Genomic DNA, 13,284 nt, shown 5'->3' on the forward strand with positions numbered 1-13,284 from the left:
GGCATTTGGGATGCAATCACAATCAATCTTGTACAGTGCAGTCTTTAAACTGTCTAATTATGAATTTGACAAGAGTGAACAGGTTATAACAGACAGTTTACGAACAGGGTCGGATCCAGGATTTTCTGAGGGGGGGTGCACCAAATAACTGCCATTACATTTGAATTAAATTGAGTTTTTTAAATACCTTTAGGCATCTGCGGTGTGAACGAGTAATTGCCCCGGAAATGCTAAGTCTCTGCTCTCGATGAATCCTTTTCCTTCAACCTTCAGAAAATTGACTAAAACTATTGATTTTTGGCAAACTCACTGACAGCTTCTCACTTTAGGTAGTGTATATTTACAACGTAGGGGGGGTGCACGTGCATCTTTGCACCCCCCCAAATCCGGTCCTGTGTACGAGTACTGTAGAGGAACGGAGGAGGTTGCGGTGATGAGTTGACACAACTTCACAGATCAAGCAACGCCCAAACATCAAGTTCATGCGTAAATTTTGGGTAAATAAGTTTCAGAGACTTTTAGCCAAAAGAACAGTTTAACACCATTGGAAGTTTGGCTTTTCGCAAAGCTAAAAATAGGACTTTTCCGTTTCGTCACCGCAGAAGAGATCAAAACCAACTAGACGCCTGAACTTCGGAAGATACCAAAAGAAGACTCCGTCAGTGATTCCAGCAATCACAGGCTCTCTGAAACAAGTGTGTTCCGGGAACTTGTTGACCATCCCTCGTATATATATTAAGATAAAAGTTTCACATTTTCTTACTGACATAATTTATTACGAGTAAGTCTTACGACCTATAATTCTGTTCTGTAGACTATAGAAGACTGAACCTCCAGAGTTGGAACAGTAAGAGACATTAACCTTCTAGTCACAGAAGGCTACTTTTCTGTACCAGGATAAAGGCAATAGAACGAATGGTTTCCTAACATCTTTCGTATTATATAACAAATTTCTTTGTTTTAGCTATTAAATTCTCGACAACATTGGTATTTTCATACTAGCTGAGCTTGTGCTCTCTACACTGTGCGTCATTCACATATGACCATGAATCTCCTTAGCATTCCCCACATCTGTACATGTCCCTTTACAGACACAAGTGAAAGACAGCATGACAAATATCGCCAAAGGGTACCATAAAGGGGAGATTTTTTCGATTTTTTTTTTTTTTTTTTTTTTTTTTTTTTTTAATATTTCACCGTTTGGAAGATTTGAGCCTACTTCTGGTTGGAGTTTCTAAGTCATGTGTGATCAGTGTTTTCTTTCTTCTTGCATGCAGTATGTAATAAACAAATACATTATACACACAATTAATTATAATATCAGTGATATATGGTTTTCATTCGGCAAAACACACCAAAACAATAGATTCATCTTAGACTGGAGAAATGGTTATTCTTCGTTTTTCATTTGGCCATGAAACAAACGCCGGAGAGATATACAACTATGTGGTGTTGGAATGTATAACTCGTAGGGTTCTTTTTTAATTTCAACACTTCCAGTATACCCCTAAAAATGTAATAAAGAAATAACGGCCATTTTTTAAAAAAAAAATATTCAATTAGAACTGGACAATCTACACAAAATCTGAAATTGACCAGTGAAAATGACACGTTTCTAGCACTTGCGATTTTCGAGATCTCATTGTCGAAAAGATTGGAGACAAACATATAAACCTAGCATTTTAATGTATAGATTAATTACAAATGGTATTTACAGTTTTCATTAAATGTTTTTATGAAAGCTTCTGTGACAAATTATTAATGTGGTTTATTTCAATTTCTACAAGATCGATTTAAGTGTAAAATAAAATTTTCTTTGTCGCACCCCATGGTGTTTCCGTTACCGACCGAGGAAACATATTTTTCTTTCTCTCTCTCTCTCTCTCTCTCTCTCTTTCTTTCTTTCTCTCTACCTCTGTAAATCAAATTGTGCTTATCTATATATATAAAAGAGAACGCACAGATCCTTTGTGAACTCATCACGCTAATACGGCTGAACCAATTTCTTTCATTTTTGGGGGGTTATTAGGATTTGGACCCTAGATGGTTTTTATCATATCACTTTAATTTTTAATTACCAGTGTCTTGAGATAATTGACCATTCAAGTGTCCATACGTACAAATCCTTTGTTATTAGTTCATCATAGGTAAAAATAAACGTATTTATATGCAACCCGCATGACCATGTGACTCGGCGGGTTAACATAAATGACAGGCGATATAATGTTAACATTTACTGGAATCTACTATGGTTTTTATCATATCACTTGAAAGCGAAAAAGTAAAAATTATCTAATTAACAAGGTTTATTGCGTTGCGGGGTGACCGCAGCGAAGCGGGGCGGGTTAACATAAATGACAGGCGATATAATGTTAACATTTACTGCAATCTTCTATGGTTTTTATCATATCACTTGAAAGCGAAAAAGTAAAAATTATCTAAGTAACAAAGTTTATTGCGTTCCGGGGTGACCGCAGCGAAGCGGGGTGAACGCTGCTAGTGATAAATATTAATTATTCTTAACATTTGTATATTATAAATAGTTCAGATCACTTACGTAAAATAACATTTATACGGATACTCTTCGATTTAAATAATAGAATTGAGGTATACTTACATGCACAGCTGTCTGTTTTTAAGTAGCTTTGGTTTACCAAAACCTTCTTTACATATTTACTCTGTCTGGCCATGTATCCGGTCGGATACAGAAAAACTCAAGTACTACTTGATGGATCACAATGAATTTTGTTCAGGATCAGGCCCGTAGCCAGCCTGATATATTAAGGGGGGGGGGGCAGAAATGAAGACTAAGAGAACAATGACAAAGATATTAAAGATCATAGAATTGTATATTTATTTATTTTTACAGAATCTGTATTTTATTTTTGATAATTTTTGTGTGCTTAATACAAGTTCCTTGCGAGGTACTTTAAAACAAATAAATTTTATATATAATATTATATATATACATACATATATATAATATTATAATTAAATTTGGGGGCCGCGGTGGCTCAGCGGTAGAGCGCTCACCTCTGGTGCTTGGGGTCCCGGGTTCAATCCCAGCCCCCGCCAAGTGAACTTTGTGGTGGACAAACACCGTGTGCGTGGGTTTTCTCGGGGTTCTCCCGTTTCCTCCCACTTTCTTCATTCCACTATTTCATTCATTACTCATTATCACCGTCTCCTTTAGCCTAACCGGCATAACCATGGGACGTAAAACTCAAAGATTTCATTTCATTTCATTTCATTATAATTAAATTTATATATAAAATTTTATATATAATATTATATTTAAATATTAACAATTAAAATTGAAGTATTTATTTTTTAAACATTAGAACAAAATTATATTACAGGAATTTTAGATTATATCAATACAAAATAGAAGTATATGTTTTATTCAACGTTTCCACTCAATTTTCTACTTTTCAAAATAAGCGAGATACTACAGTTTATTAATATTAACAACTAACGTTATGGACTATGATATTGTTGTTTGGAAGTGCACCTGGTATCTTTGAATGCTTATCATGGTTGTAGTAATAGGGTAAGTTTTGAAGTTCTTGAAATGGTAAAGGCAATTGAAGATGTTTGGTGCATCTATGAAGAAACATAATTTTACACAGAAATGAGTAGAATTCGCAAGGTTGAATTTAATTTTGTAAATATAATTGCAAGAATTTCATTCGTTTTGAATCAGTTTGAAAACTCTCTTTAGCGTTATTCTTTAGAGGTGGCAAAAATATTTTAGGGGAGACAGTGTCCCATTTAGCCCCTCCCTGGCTACGGGCCTTTCCAGGATATAGAAGATCAAAAAGTAGAAATTGAGTTTGTTGATAAAGGTGATTTATATAGTTTATCTCAACAATCAAATGGATCCCCCTTGTTTTCCTTCGGGAGAATTATTGATATTATCCTTGCATGATGGATTATCCGCAGAGCTCTTGAGATTAGCGGGTTAGTAGAATGTTCAGGATGTAAAATACTAATTTGTCCGTTGAATATAACTCTAAAATGAAACTAAACTACATTCTACTTGACAAATCTAAAAACTTTAATATTTTCTATTCTCAAATATGCTCGACTTGGTAAAATTTTGCTGGTTAAGATGTTTGGTTTAAAAGAAACCAAACCAAACTTTCTCTCTCACGTGATGTACCTTGTCACGCTCCTACATGTTTTTATTATATAAATATTTGACGAATTTTCAAGAAACATCCAAACCATCATACAACATTTGACTTAAAATAAGATACAAACTCTTTCGCTAAATTATTCACCAGACAAGAAGAAAAAGCAAGAAGAAAACAAAATTTGAAATAAACATCAGTAAAATATCGTAAAAAAAAAAAAAAAAAAAAAAAAAAACAAGTAAGTGTGATATTGCAATACACTCACATGACAGTGTTCTGATATTGAAAAAAAAAGAGAGAATTTGACTAGAGATAAAAATTAAAAAGATGGGTCAGCAAAAGCACTGGACAGAGAGAGAAAAATTATAATAGATAGAATAGATTTCGAGTTTAACATCCCTTTCAGCAGCGAGGCTATATGAAATGGGACCTACTGATTAACGTGGAATCCGAACCACATGAGCTTCCGCCGGGAATCGAACCGGGTCTCCCACGCCAAATGCACGTACGCTAACCGCTTAGCCACGAAGAAGCTCTAATACATAGAGAAATTTAATATGGAGAATCATGTAAAATTAGAAAGAAAATGAACATATACAGAAATAGAACCAGTTGAGAATGCTCTAAGAGCATTGCAAGAACGAACTTAAGAATGGAGAAATGAAGGGGAAGGATAACTGTGATTATTCGTTCATGTGAAAAGAAATCTTTTTATCCGCACCTTCTTCTGTTTCTCGCAAAAATTCGCAAAATATCATCTTCTATGAATTACACTTCACGAGATATGGCTCCTTAAATCACCCGAAATTCGAACTTTTTTTGGCAAATATCTGGGGAACATAGGCCAGTGACCACCGGTAATATTGGTACCAAAATGTTTACCATCCTCTTAAGTATTGATCAACACCAATATGATTTCTCCATGAGTTACAGTTCCCGAAATATGACTCCTTAAATCTCCTAAAATCAGAACTATTTTTTGGCCAATATCTTGGGAACTGTAGGCCATAGAGAGATAATATTGGTGTTAATCAATACCTAAGAGGATGGTAAACATTTTGGTACCGATATTAATTGATGACCACTGGCAAGTATCCGTTGGCCAAACCAGTGGCCAGTTGGACAGTGGGCACCGGTTACCATTTGGTACCAAAATATTTACCATCCTCCTAGGTATTGATCAACATCAATATCATCTCTCTACAACTTAAGGTACGAGCTACGGCTCCTTAAACATCTAGAAATTGGCCATTTTGGCCAATATCACGAGAACGCTAAGTCATAGAGAGATGATAATTGTGTTAATTAATACCTAAGAGGATTATAAACATGTCGGTACCGATATTAATTGGTGACTACTGGCCAACTGGACCAGTGGCCAGTTGGACAATGGCCACCGGTTACTATTTGATACCAAAATATATACCATCCGTTTAGACATTGATCAACACCAATATGATCTCTCTATGACTTACGGTTCCTAAGGTATGGTTCCTTAAATATCTGGAAATCGGCCATTTTTTTGGCCAATGTTCCGGGAACGGTAAGAGTAACGCGAAAAATTTAATCACTTTCTCTGATAGTTTTTGACGCTCTGTCGAATGCTGGGTTCAAAATTGAAAAACTCGGAAATAACAGACAGATGGACAGACAGACATACAGACATAGAGAATTCAGTAACGAACTTTTTAAGTTCGTTGAAGATGGCGTAAATGTGTGGAAAATGGATTGAGTATAGTCTGGCAGGGTATTATAGCCGGTTAAGATCAGGGGGCGATTCACGGATAATTATACTTCCCATCTCTTTCTGGAGAACATGAAACCTCTCCGAATAGTTGAAAATCAAAACGCAATTAAAAATTCTCTCTTCAGAACTATCCAAAACAAATGGAATTTAAAATCTGTGAGCAAATAAAGTTTTTTTTTTTTTTTTTTTTAATAAAAATAATAATTGTGTAACAGTTTCGCCAAATAACTGAACTTCTTGACTTCATGAGACACAGTACAACATAATAGAGAGTTACCTCTTAACATAACAAAATCCCTGAAACTACACAAACTAATGGCCCTTATGGGTTCGCCAACTTGATTGTCCTGTGGTGTTGAAGCCGCTAGCAGCTCCAGAAGGGTGTTTTGAGGAGGGAAAGCAGATCAGCAAAAAGATGAATGTAGGCTTGAAATGATGAAAACAAAATTTACAGGTGAAGCTGGATAATATATATATATATATATATATATATATATATATGTGTGTGTGTGTGTGTGTGTGTGTGTGTGTGACCGAAATTAGGCCACCAGGTCGCCAAGGCGAGTAGATAATTTAAAGGTAAAATATGTAAGCCTATGTATTAAAATGGATTTTTTATATATCGTAACATGAAAGAATTGAACGAGATAGATTGTTGTGAAAAAAGAATTGGAAGGTCTTCATCCAGCAGTAGATTAACAATAGTTGTTATATATATATATATATATATATATATATACGACCATTGTCTATCCACTGCTGGATAAAGATCTTCCAATTTTTCTTTCACCTATCTCGGGACAGTTCTTTTCCACGTTACTTTGCAGTGTTTCTTGATTTCGTCCTACCACCTCCCAAACACATTTTCTAGTTTCTGCTTTTCTCAATTAAGCGTAAATTCTGCTTGGAATATGTCCTGCTATTGCCACCTCAATGTCTTTATTTTCATGATAATATCCGTCACTCGTATCACTGTCTGATCCATATAATTCTTTTCCTAGCATTCATCCTTCCAATTCTCCATTTTGTAGCCCAGAAACAGTGAATGCCTAATTTTATTAGTGTGTAAGCCTCTAACCCATATGTCGAAAAAGGTAGAGTTCATTCATTGAGAATTTTACCTTCTAAACCCACTGGCGTTTGAGTTTCAATATAAAGATATTCGTTTCGAATGCGCTCCAGCCTATATCTTTCAATTCCTTCATTAATGTTACCCCATATGAACAACTCCTGTCTCAGAGAGGTATTCACTTCTAATTCCGTGTTTTCAATTTCAATTTTTAATTTGCTTGAGAAATTGTTTTGTTGAATATCACATTCATCTTTCCCATTTTCACTTTCAACTGGACTTTCTAGCTTTCAAACTGTAGTTTGTATATCTCTGATGTTTGCAAAGAGATTGATGTCATCAGCGAAACGAAGGGGGGTCATATGTTTCTTTTTTGGATCAGAAGATCCGATATATTTCAGGCAAAAATCTTCTTGTAGGCCTTATATCTGAAGAACTACATATACTATAGTCAAACCCAAACTATCACTTAAATCAGTATGATGTGTTTATTCTGTAAAATATATATATATAATATATATATATACGAAAACTCGATTTAGAGGCCGTTCAAATATTTTGTGACCCCCGATCAAAAAACTAATTATTGGCCAAGATTGCAAGCTTTTGATCCACTTTTTGGATCATTCCTAAAATTCTTGTTATATTTATCTCTTCGTTCTCAAACTTCAGAGATCGAAACACATACTAAAGTTCGTTTATGAAAAAACCTGTAAGAATTGTGTCACTGAGACACAGTCCCCTGTTTACAGAGGTTGTTCAGTCTACATTTGGCCAATTTTGACTTACCTAAAAGTTTAGAAGAATCCATGGCGCCAGGTCCGTAAGTGCTCGATGTGTTTCCCTTGGTTCCTAATAATAGCCAGACAGCGTAATTTCCACTGTAATATGCTTCTCTGAAGAACTGGGAGGGGAATTTTGTCCCATTTCCTTTTCACAGCTTTCCAAAGTCCTTCCACAGTTGTCACAAGCCGTTTTCCTAAAGCCCGCTTCAGCAATCCAAATGCACAATAGTCAATAGGACTTGCATCTGGAGATTTAACAGGTACCTCATTGAAAGTTATCACCTGTATACCACTTGCCTCCTCCATCTCCCTGTAGAATGCGAGGGACGATCGTGAAGTATGTAATGAGTCCTTGTCCATGTGAATGCGCACCAGATTCGCGTCATTTCCGTACATTGTTGGAATCTCATGCTTGTAGATGGGCCGCAGGATCTGCTCCTGAAAATACTGCGAATTTATTTTGCAGTTCTTCGCCATCCTACGAATCTTCAGTTTACCTCGGTAACAGTAGCCAGTAACGACCATGAACCCTTTTGGGAAGGATTCTTTACAGACACGGGCCCACATTCTGAAGTTCTTGGCGCCTTTCTCGGTACATGATGGCTCTCGGTTTGCCGCAGTCGGAAAGGTAAATCCATGCTTCATCGAGCGCTACGACGCACATCCACTTTTGTTTTGCCAGATGCCGTCCGTACAGCTTCAGAGCGTTACACTTTCGTTCCTTTTGGTGGGCATCCGTGAGAAGATGGTCGCGAGCTTTCATGACTTTTTCCAGCTTGAGTTGATGGTGTAACGTCCGGCTCACAATCCCCAAAGACACGTCAAGACGATTAGCCATACACCTTTGTGTTGGTGAATTTTCTTGTATTGCTATTTTATGAAGTTTCCTCTGCATGGTGGAGGTGGCCTAGGTGCATTCCCGCTTCTAGTGCATTCTGCCCGGGAGGGGGAAGGAACGAAATCGGCCAAACCTAGGCTGAACAACCTCTGTATCATTATAGTATTTCTACAGGCAAAGAGTTAAATATTTGCACTAGCTTGTTTATAAACATTATCTATAACTCTTTAATAAGCTTTTTGGTCACACCTTGGTTTAACAGATTAACCGCCGAGTTTTTTTTTACTTATTTGAAAGCTTTTATTCGTTTGACAATTTCATCAGTTTCCGCACCATTTGAATATGATCTACTGTGCTGTAAGATTTCTAAATGCAACCTCTTTCCTTGAGAGAGGTTTAGATTTATCTAACAGGAGGGTCAATACCAATGCTGGATTAACCAATCTGGAGGCCCGGGGCTAGAAAAAATATGTGACTCCTGCTGACTTCACCTAATACATTTCTGTGAAAGTACAGTAGAAAAGTAAAGGGAATATGTTTCATATTTTTGGTCATATTTTATTTTATGATGATGATTATATCTTCATGGTTCTTTGTAGATAGTCACAGGGTGCGAACTACGGTCAGGGATGGGCGGAAAAATCCCCCTTTGGAAAGCTTTTATCCCTGGTTGGAAGGTAGAAAAAAATTCATAGGGGGGATTCTACGGTATTTTCCCCTCCTGCCCTCAGTTACATTTGTTAGACCATTCAAATTCTTCAATTCAATGTGCTAAACGTAAATCCGTTTGAAAATTGTTAATAGAAAATTCATTGTAAAATGTAATTTTAACTCATAGTTACACAGTTAGCGCAATTATGTAGCCTAAAGATTTGCATGGACTAAATCCCGCAATAACAAGAAGATTAGTAACTAAGAAATTTTATGCTAAAGATATCGACTCAAGGTAAGAAGGAGGTAAGTCTGTGTAAAGTTATAAACAACTGACTTGCCTCATTTTTCCTCTCTGGTCTTCAATTCTAATAGCTTGTGAGGTAGTAGATAAGACTGATAGGGTCTGGCAATACTAGTTGACAACTGACTGGGGATCAGCGCGACGTGAATGTGGATATCTAACGAGTGAAGTCTGGTGTACGTTGTATCATTGTAATGTGTGCTTCCGATGATTTTTTTTTCTTTTCTTTTCTTTTCTTTCTTTCTTTTTTTTTTTTTTTGTATGTTTGTGTGTAGTGACATATTTCGTTACAAAGAATTTATTTTTAGTGCCTTAATATGTATCTTATTGCCTCATTTTTCCTCTCTGGTCTTCAATTCTAATAGCTTGTGAGGTAGTAGATAAGACTGATAGGGTCTGGCAATACTAGTTGACAACTGACTGGGGATCAGCGCGACGTGAATGTGGATATCTAACGAGTGAAGTCTGGTGTACGTTGTATCATTGTAATGTGTGCTTCCGATGATTTTTTTTTCTTTTCTTTTCTTTTCTTTCTTTCTTTTTTTTTTTTTTGTATGTTTGTGTGTTGTGACATATTTCGTTACAAAGAATTTATTTTTAGTGCCTTAATATGTATCTTATGTTATATAGCATATTGGTAGTTTGAATATATATGAATACTCTGTACAGGACCTTTCTGTTTATTTTACCTGCCATATTGTGTACTTACCAACAGAAGGGAAAGTTTGGTTTGGTGTTTTTTTTTTTTTTTTTTTTTTTTTTTTTTTTTTTTTTTTTCAGAAATGTTAGTGAGATCTGCTGCTGCTGTAGGTTAGGATAAAAATGGTATAATACTTTTCCCGCCAAACGTAAGCCAAGTGTGTTAAGTTAAATCGTTGTTGTCATGATTAAATCAAGTTGGTTTAAACGGGGTATTTTTTTTACTGTATCCCCCACCACAAAAAAAAAAAAAAAAAAACGTAATTCGCACCCTGGATAGCCAGTTGAGACCTTGATCAGAGTGGAAGCCCAGGGCTATATCTCCCTTAATCCGGCCCTGGTCAATACTTTCACAAAAAAGAAAAAGAAGGAAAAACAAAAAAGAACAAAAATGTTTGTAAATCTCAAGAAGAAAATTTATAGATCTGTCTAGACCGGATCTGTATAGACAGATCTGTCTAGTTCTGTCTATAAGTCCGTAAGTATAATTTGTGTTCCTTTTTATGCAGCATATGATAATAGCACTTACCCGTTTCTAGAAAACTAAATCACTTGCTGGTAATTTTGTATAAAGCTATGCTAGATTTTTTCCAGTTCTTCGTCAGTTTACTTTACTATGCTTAATAACTTCATCGCCTGGTATCTTTCCTCGTTTCTTGCTAATTACGTTGAATTCAATTCCTCTTGTAGCACTGGGGTATCTCTGTTTCTTCATCTTGGCTTTATTTCATTTCTGGTTCACCGCTTGAATATAATTTGTTGTTGTATATCTTCAGGTTTTATTCAAGGATTTTGTTGGTTGTGCCATCTTCTCTTTTCAGCGCTTCGATCTACTTCAGTCCATCGCTTAGGCTTTGCTTTACCTTCTTAAGGGAGATATTATATTCAATTGTTTTTCTTACAAGATTGCTGTTAAACTTTCTTGTAACTTTTGTAATGCATTCCATATTGTTTTGCGAAGTTGCACATAAACGCATTATCACTATTATCCTTCTTTTATTCATCAGATCATCTTCTCATTCTTCTTTCTCGCAATACTTCTTGTTAGCTTCTGAAATATTTATATCCTCTTCGAGTGGAGCAAAACAGCTTTTATGTTTTAATTGAAATATGTTACGCTGCTTTAGAAGAATTTTTTTTTCTATACACATTTCTGTCATTCTAGAAGCTTTCTGATTTTCAGAACTGAAATTTACATGAAGTATTCGATAGTTACTTCCCGTATTGAGCCTGTTCAGAATATTTCAGTCTTCTACCACATGGAAAGGGAGAGCGGATCTGTTTGACATGGAGTTCCTTTTGCTTGTCCTTCCTCTTGGGTATCGCTAGGTTCGCTTTTTGTGGTACTTTTTGTGCTACAGATATAGATAACGTAAATATTTTTACCTTTGTGAATTCTACTGGAAAATTTCTATATTTGTCTTGTTTGCCACGTCAGAAATTACTTTTTGATTTTTCGTTCGTCTCTTTTTGTCCTATTCTAGTATTCAAGTCTCCCGTGATAACATTTACACAATTATTTTCACTGTTATTAAATCCTATAATTTCTGGCACTCCTTCTACTGAATGACAAGTGCGAACTTGCAAATGGTGTCTCATATATGACAGGAAGGAGACGCTAAGAATCAGTTGAAGATGTGTCGAAACGACCGGATCCACCACCGAATATATTATTCATACCTCTCAGTACCGCACAAACTAGAGCTTTGCATTGTACAGTGAAATTTACAGGTTTACAAGGATGGACAGGGATTGCAATCGTCAATAAGCTTAGCCGGCATGGTGATTTTTTTTTTTTTTTTTTCAAACGGCTAGAAGTTTTCTTCACCAGTTGTGATTGGACAAGCCAAGGACCTCATTCTCTGGAAACGAAATTGTGACTGGGCAAACCAACGTTCAAAATTACATGCAGGCAGAGCGTGCAAGGAATACTTAAGAGTTGCAGACTATGTTGCTATTAAAAACTGACCATTGCTACCTGTAATGCGAAATTGCTGTCATCAGAAATAAAAAGCTAGGGAAGATCAACTGGAACATTATCGAATTAAGCGAAATGGAGATGAACTAATCGAGGTGAAGTACGTTCACTTACTTAATTACAGAGAAGCTGAATCTGGTAAACATGGCGCCGTTGAACTTGTTATCAACGAAACGCTGAACAACAACGTCTTGGAGATAAATAATACAACTAGTCGAGTAACAAATCTTGTAATCAAACTCTCCAGTATACATCGAAGATTTTTTTCTGACTTAGGCGCAAGTTCTGAAGTCAAAGCGACACAGTAATACAAATCCAATTTGATACATAATCCTATTATGTTTTGCCTAAACTTTTCAGTTGCCATGACCAACTGGCGCCTAGGAATTCTTAAGCCCTGTGTACGAGAATAAAAATGGGTCTAGTATCGCAAAATCAACTTGCTTAGAATAGTAGACTTTGGGGGCCCGTAGATCTACCAATGGCCGGAGCTGCTCAGCACCCACACAAAACAGAAAGAAGAAAAACAAGAAAAGAGAAGAAAGAACAAAAAAAAAAAAAACAAGGAGACATTCTAATCTTTTGCCGTACTTTTTAAGTGAGGATAGAGCATTTTTTTTCATGGAGTGAGGATGGGGATATAAGACTAATTTTTGAACTAAGACAAGAATTTCATTTTAAATTCGCTGTATATATAAAATACTAGCTGAAATATGCATTCTTCGCATGGGTCAGATAAATTATCTATGTAAACAAACTGAACAACGAAAGGAAAAATACATCGGTCATTTTCTACTACTTTTACATATCCCGGTTAATGCCTTCTGAGACACCCTAGTTCGATATTTAAAAAAAGAAAAAAACGCCTCTGCCCTCCAGCCGATGGATGCTGTATTTGGAAGTCAACGCCTGTGGGAGTATCACCATTGATCTCAGCGACCGCGAAAACTATGAATTCGACACTAATATCGGTCATTTTCTACTAATTTCACATGCCTGGTGAACGCTCTCCCTGAGACCCCTGGTTCGAATTAAAAAAAAAAAAAAAAAAAAATGCTTCGTCTTCGTCTGTGGCCT

Source organism: Thermobia domestica, chromosome 17, assembly GCF_964235325.1.
Source record: "Thermobia domestica chromosome 17, izTheDome1.hap1.1, whole genome shotgun sequence".
In the NCBI taxonomy this organism is placed as follows: Eukaryota; Metazoa; Arthropoda; class Insecta; order Zygentoma; family Lepismatidae; genus Thermobia; species Thermobia domestica.